Source organism: Ascaphus truei, chromosome 2, assembly GCF_040206685.1.
Source record: "Ascaphus truei isolate aAscTru1 chromosome 2, aAscTru1.hap1, whole genome shotgun sequence".
Classification (NCBI taxonomy): domain Eukaryota; kingdom Metazoa; phylum Chordata; class Amphibia; order Anura; family Ascaphidae; genus Ascaphus; species Ascaphus truei.
In genome coordinates this window covers 483,876,202-483,883,492 of record NC_134484.1, presented here as the reverse complement: position 1 = coordinate 483,883,492, position 7,291 = coordinate 483,876,202, and the positions used below count along the sequence as shown (strand labels likewise).

The 7,291-nt window shown below is 46.2% G+C and overlaps 1 protein-coding gene across 10 annotated transcripts in view; it reads left to right on the top strand.

Moving 5' to 3' along the window:
* LOC142488043 (uncharacterized) overlaps positions 1–7,291 on the top strand; it is a 444,382-nt gene that overhangs the window by 387,151 nt on the left and 49,940 nt on the right. For 6 of the 10 annotated variants that reach the window (XM_075588398.1, XM_075588393.1, XM_075588397.1 and 3 more), the window contains one exon: positions 6,243–6,279. The gene's annotated coding sequence lies outside the window, so the exon portion shown is untranslated. Of the gene's footprint in view, positions 1–4,085; positions 5,326–6,242; positions 6,280–6,486; positions 6,712–7,291 lie in introns of those variants that run through there. The other 4 variants (XR_012799391.1, XR_012799390.1, XR_012799389.1 and 1 more) reach the window with 2 other exon arrangements.

Below are 7,291 nucleotides of genomic sequence, written 5' to 3'. Positions count from 1 at the left end.
GATTAAGTCTGTTCGCCAAAATTTTACTATATAGTTTAAGGTCGTTGTTCAACAATGAAATTGGTCTGTAACTTCCGCATTGGGTGGGGTCCTTCCCGTCCTTAAGTATTATTGCCAAATTTGCGGACGACATTGTGGACGGGATAGGACTCCCTTCAAGGAATGAGTTGAACAAACTTAATAGATGTTTGGATAGAATGGGAAAGAATTTTTTGTAGTATGCATTTGTGAAGCCATCAGGGCCCGGCGCCTTGGAATTTTTTGAGGCTCTCACGGCCATTTCCAATTCGTCTAGCGTTATTTTCGCGTTTAGGTAAGTATTCTCCTCTTCTGTTAATGAAGGGAGGTCGCACTCGGATAGGTAACCGGCTGCTAATGCCGTATCCGTCTCTTTAGAGTTAGCAGAGTGGGTTCTTAGGTTATACAATTTAGTGTAGAATTTGGTGAATTCCTCTGCTATTTTTTTTTCGTTATATTGGAGTTCACCAGAGTTATTCCTGATCGCCGTGATTTGCGATCTTTTCTGTATGCCTCGTAACTTGCTGGCAAGAAGTCTATCGGCCTTGTTCCCTTTATCGTAATACCTTTGACCCGTCCATCTAAGAGCTTTTTCTACATCTTCTAATTGGATGATCCTTAGATCGTTTCGAGCAGTTGTCAACTGTTTATAAATTCTCCGGGAGGGGTTATTTTTATGCTTTTGCTCTAGATCGATTATTTTGTCTGTGAGCTCTTTAGATAATCTAAGTTTGGTTTTCTTCCGGTGGGAGGCAATCGAGATAAGATTTCCTCGAATTGTCGCCTTATGGGCTTCCCACAGGCTTGCTGGAGAGGCTACGGAGCCTGTGTTTATTCTGAAGTATTCCTTAAGGGTTGAGCAGGGGGGGGGGGGGGGGTTGAAGGGGTTAGCAAGGACGCGAGGGGGGGGGAGGGCGGAGGGGAGAGGTGAGGCAGTTATTGTGCAGGGGGAGGGGATGGGGATGATGGTATAAGGAGGGGGGGTGGGTAGGAGACGGGGAGGGATAGGACACAGGAGGGGGGGGTGAGGAGGGGGGGGGTGGGGGAGGGGGGGGAGGGAGGGGGGGGAGGAGGGGGGGGTTGGAGGGGGGGAGGGAGGGGGGGGGTATGGAGGAGGGGGGGGGAGGAGGGGGGGGTTGGAGGGGGGGGAGGGAGGGGGGGGGTATGGAGGAGGGGGGGAGAGGGGGGGGGAGGAGGGGGGGTTTGGGGGGGGGGGGGGGGGGGGGGGGGAGGGGGGGGGAGGAGGGGGGGGGGGTGGAGGAGGGGGAATGGGGGGGTGGAGGACCGGGGAGGGGCCACCTCGACCGATGGGGAGGAGAGGAAGGGGGGGGGGTGGAGGAGGGGGGGGTAGGGAGGGGGTAGAGGGATGCCCTGTGAGTTCTTTATGGGTCCTTCTAACTGGGAGGACGTGGACGCAGTGGTGATTAAAGCCTGTTGCCAAACTGGGGGTGATGGGGTATATAATAAAAGTAACCATGGGTAACATGGGGGGAACAGTGCTACAGACCCTCCGTCCGTGGACACCGCATAGCTGGGGGCGACCGGGATAGCCTGTGCCGTCCTCCCCTCCGCGGAGGGGGAAATCATGGTCCCCTGGATCGTCAAGGGTTGGACCGCCAGCGAGACCCTCTGACCCCCCCTCGGCCGAAGGGGGGCACCGGCACTCCATCCGGAACCGGGCTGTTGCGTGGCCTCCGCTGGTGCTGTGCGTGTGACGCCTCTAGTGTGGGACATCCGGTCAGGGCCACGTGATGCGGGGAGTGAAGTCTGAAGGTCGGGGGTCGCGCACGGTGATGGCGTCGTCACGATCTCGCCCAGGATGCCTCGTGGTGCTCCGCAGCGGAATGTAGACTCACCGGGCGCCATCTTGGGGGAATCCGGTGCGCACGAGGTGGGCCCACCTCATCGAGCTCCAGTGCTGCCGCGGGTGGTGCCTTCATGGTGTCAGGGGGGATGGATCCGGTCGCTCCTCCGGTTGCTGCTGGGAGCCTCTGTTGAGCGGTGAGTGCTTCGTATAGTGTTTCCTGCACGGGGGACCCTCGCGGCGCCATCTTAGGTGGTGTTAGGGAAGGCGGTGGAAATCTCCCGGGAGGGCCTCTCTGTGTGCAGGGGACACCCGTCAACGCTCCCTGGACTGTCTCTGCTCTGCGATCCTTTCAGATGCTCTAACCGGGTGGTCCTCCCTTTCCCGGGGTCTGTTGGCAGGCTGGTGAGTGTGGCGGAAGGGTTCCGCGGGGAGGCCCAGGGTTTTAGCCAGAGGTTCCATTTCTTCTGGCTGCCGGATGGTCAGGAATTTTCCTTTGTGGGAGATGGTCAGCTTAAAGGGGAAGCCCCATTTGTATTTAATTCCCTTCTCCCTGAGTAGGAGTGTCAGGGGCGCATTGCCTTCCGTCTGTCCACGGTTAACTTGGATAGATCATTGTAGACCTGTAATGGCTCATTTTGGAACGTGATCGTGTCCTTATCCCTGCAGGCACCAATCAGTTTATCCTTAGTTGAGAAACTGTGGAGGCGCACGATCACGTCCCGCTTGCGGTTAGGGTCTTCTGAGCGCGGACCCAGTGCCCTGTGAGCCCTGTCTATTTCCAGGTCCCGGGGGTCGAGATCAGGGGAGATAGTGAGGAAAAAGTCCTGCAGGTAAGCCCTGAGCTGGGAGGGCATTATCGCCTCGGGGATACCGCGGATCCGCAGGTTCTGCCTGCGGTCCCGGTTCTCTTGGTCCTCCAGACCATCCCGGAGGGAGTGAATCTCATGTCCCAGGCGAATTATCTCGTCGTCAGCCTCTGACTGATGTTGGAGGGCTTCATCCAGCCTAGCTTCCAGGGTTGTGGTTCGTTCTTGCAGGCCCTGAATGTCATGCTTTATCTCAGCCACTGCCTCTTTAATATTCGCCTCCAATGATCTTTGGAGCTTAGCATGTAGCTCCTCGAGAAACTCCTTTGTGATTCTTGCGTCTGGTGATGGAGGGGTCTCAGCGGGGCTCGCCGGGCTAGTGAGGCCTTGTGTGCCTCGTGCACTGGATGTCTGGGGGCCATCTTGCCTCCTGCCTCCCGTCTCAGCAGATTGTTTAGCGGGGGTAAAGAACCTTCCAACCCCTTGGGCTGTTGATTTTTTCCCCTATTTGCCATCCCTGCGGTTTCAGGGAGAGATTCTGTGCTTTTTGGGGTGTTTTTGGCCGGGTTAAAAGGTATAAAATGGTAATTATACAGAGGGGTCTCCAGAGCTCTCCCTTTACCCGTCTGTCCTGGATGACGTCATAGACACGCCCCCTTTAAACTTGTTTATTAATGACCTTGAGGTTGGGATCGAGAGCAAAGTCTCCATCTTTGCTGATGATACTAAATTGTGTAAGGTAATAGAATCAGAGCAGGATGTAATTTCTCTTCAGAAGGACTTGGAGAGACTGGAAACGTGGGCAGGTAAATGGCAGATGAGGTTTAATACAGATAAATGTAAGGTTATGCATTTGGGATACAAGAATAAAAAGGCGATTTACAAATTAAATGGAGATATATTGGGGGAATCCTTGATGGAGAAGGATTTAGGAGTACTTGTAGACAGCAGGCGTAGCAATAGTGCCCAATGTCATGCAGTAGCTGGAAAGGCAAACAAGATCTTATCTTGCATCAAACGGGCAATGGATGGAAGGGAAGTGTAAATATAATTATGCCCCTTTACAAAGCATTAGTAAGACCACACCTTGAATATGGAGTACAATTTTGGGCACCAATCCTAAGAAAATACATTATGGAACTAGAGAGTGCAGAGAAGAGCCACAAAATTAATAAAGGGGATGGACATTCTAACTTATGAGGAGAGGCTAGCTAAATTAAATTTATTTACATTAGAAAAGAGGCGTCTAAGAGGGGATATGATAACTATGTACAAATATATTCAGGGACAATACAAGGAGCTTTCAAAAGAACTATTCATCCCACGGGTAGTACAAAGGACTCGGGGCCATCCCTTAAGGTTGCAGGAAAGGAAATTTCACCAGCAACAAAGGAAAGGGTTCTTTACCGTAAGGGCAGTTAAAATGTGGAATTCATTACCCATGGAGACTGTGATGGCAGATACAATAGATTTGTTCAAAAAAAGGTTGGACATCTTTTTAGATGGGAAAGGTATACAGGGATATACCAAATAAGTATATATGGGAAGGATGTTGATCCAGGGATTAATACGATTACCAATTCTTGGAGTCAGGAAGGAATTAATTTTTCCCCTTAATGGGGTTTTTTGTTTGCCTTCCTCTGGATCAATAAGTAAGTATAGATATAGGATAAAGTATCTGTTGTCTAAATTTAGCATAGGTTGAACTTGATAGACCTATGTCTTTTTTCAACCTCATCTACTATGTAACTATGTATGTAACTATGTATGTATGCGACTTTGAATGGGTAGAAATATTTGTAGGAAAAGATTTATTTGGGTAGAGGAAAAAATATATTATGTAGATATACATTGATCCTATTTATGAGCTGATTTTGCATTAGATTCATATTAACCCATTAATGTCCTATATGCAGAATAGTGTCTTCTGCTATAAGGTCAACAATATCTACTATATTAGGGGTTCTAATAGTACCTTATATTTAAGTTTTAAAGGAAGGGAATCACAAGGTGATTATATTAACCTTTAACAAACGTGTGATGTTATTCATAAATTACATGTAAGTATCTCCATAGGAGTAGTCACTAGTGTTTAAGATATAGCCTGGTAGTAAATACATAGAAGCATAAAGAGGAAAGCGCTCTCCATACTTTTCATACCTCTGTGTAAACTGTGTCTATTCTCACTTGATGGGAAATGGTTCACATCATAATCTTATTGTGCCTAGTCTGCAGGGCAGGTGGGTGGAAAAGTAGATGATGCCATACCATTTGGTATGAGTCGTACCCAAAAAATGGAATGGATATGAACACAGAATTGAAAAAGTGTGTGTGTGTGTGTGTGTGTGTGTGTGTGTGTGTGTGTGTGTGTGTGTGTGTGTGTGTGTGTGTGTGTGTGTGTGTGTGTGTGTGTGTGTGTGTGTGTGTGTGTGTGTGTGTGTGTGATAATATAGTTGTAAAAATGAATGACATGTCATGTACAATGGATAAAGAGGGTATTCCTGCAACAACCATAAATGGATAATAATGGAAATGGTGACCTAACATGACAAATAGCTTATATAATGCAAAAAGTATCAGGTGGCTGCACTATTGTTCAGATTAATCATATCAGCATGAGGTATAAAAAGACATCTATGGCTAGTGAGACAATGTCAACGACATGGAGGAGGAAACCAGGATAACAACATGGAGGTAAAGGAAAAAGAGAAAACATAATTAGACCAATCTGCAATAGTGTGTTATTTCAGAAAGGGCACAAGTTTGATTTCTAAATTCAAACCCCTGGGGGTGAGGGTCTTCAGACGGTGAATCCAAAATACCTCTCGTGTAAGTAATTCAGACCCCCTATCTCCCCCCCCCTCCCCCCCTCCAGTGTGGTGGTACATGTTCTATGGCTTTGAACTGTAGGCCTGTTGGATCCCCATTGTGAAATTCCTAAAAGGGGTTAGATATACTGTGATTAGTCAGCTTTCTCTTTATGCCACTCAGGTGTTCAATGACCCTTGTTCTTACAGGTCTGATAGTTTTTCCTACATATTGCAACGTGCAGGAACATTCCAGCAGAGTAAACTACATGGTATTTTTTTTGCAAGTTATAAATGTTTCCACATTGAAAATGTCACCAGTACCATATGAGCAAAATTGTGTTTGGTTCGGGGATTTGAATTGACAGGTCCTACAGCTCTTACAGCCAAAAAACCTTTGTTGTTATTCAACCACCCATTCGCTTTAGTTTTTTTCTCTCTTAGTGCACTTGGGCGAATTTGTTCTTTAGATTGCTAGCCTTCCTGAATATTACATTCGGTCTGTCTGGAATGTTGTGACCGAAGAACGGGTCATTTTTGAGGATGTCCCAGTGTTTTGTCAAGATGTTCCTAATTTTTCCTGCCTCCCTGTTGTATCCTGTTAGAAATGCAAAATCAAACTTCCTATTGATTGTAATGTCTCTTTGTTTAGGTTTTAATAAGTCACTCCTCACCAGTTTTTCTGCCTTATCCATTGCCACATCTATTCATTTCTTCTTATAATTTTTATCCAAAAACCTTTGTTGGATTTTACCTGCTTCAATCTGAAATTGTTCTTTGTCTGTGCAATTTCTCCTTATCCAGGTGAATTGACTAGATGGAACATTATCCATCCACCTCGGTAAGTGGCAGCTGTTTCTTAAAATAAAATTATTTTTGTCAATATCTTTAAAGTATGTTTTTTTGTCTTTACCGTGTTGTTTTCTATATATATATATATATATATATATATATATATATATATATATATATATATATATATATATATATATATTGTTAGGTCAAGAAAATTAATTTTTTCATAATTCCATTCGTTTGTAAATTTCAGATCATATGCGTTCCCATTCGCTAAATTCTCCTCTCCCCCTCTCCATATGAAAAACACATCGTCGATGTAACGACGATAGAGGGCAAGGTCTGCGCCAAGCTCACCTCCTGACCAGATGTTGTCTTTTTCCCAATCTGCCATAAACAGATTGGCGTAGCTCGGCGCGAACCTCGACCCCACCGCTGTTCCACATTTCTGTAAATAAAAAGTGTTCCCATACTAGAAGTAGTTATGGCTGAGTATGAATTTAATACTGTCAATTATAAAGTCAACCTGTGATTCAGGTAAATCTATGTCTCCCTGCAAAGCCTGCCTAACCGCTGCACATCCCTTCGTGTGTTGAATGATTGTATAAAGGGACGTCACACGTTACTAATATATAATGTTCCTCGCATTTGACATAATTTAGAAGGTTGAGTATGTCTGAAGTGTCCCTTGGATATGCTTTTTGTTGCACGACATGTCTTTGCAAAAACATGTCAATATACATTGAAATATTTGCTGTGAGTGAGTCAATCCCCAAGACTGTGGGTCTGCCTGGGGGATTGACTAAACTCTTATGCACTTTTGGGAGAAAATAAAAAATTGGCATCTTTGGTTTGTCTGTATAGAGAGTTTGAATTTCTCTCGTCATGTATCCCAATTTCTTTTTCCTTTGTCCAAGAGACACTTCAGCTCCCCTGTATATTTTTTAATGGGGTGTGACAATAGTTGAATGTATGTTTCTGAATCCCCAAGCAGCATGAGTGCTTCCCTCTCATAATCAACTCGGTCCATCAGAACCACTCCCACCCCCCCCCCTTTG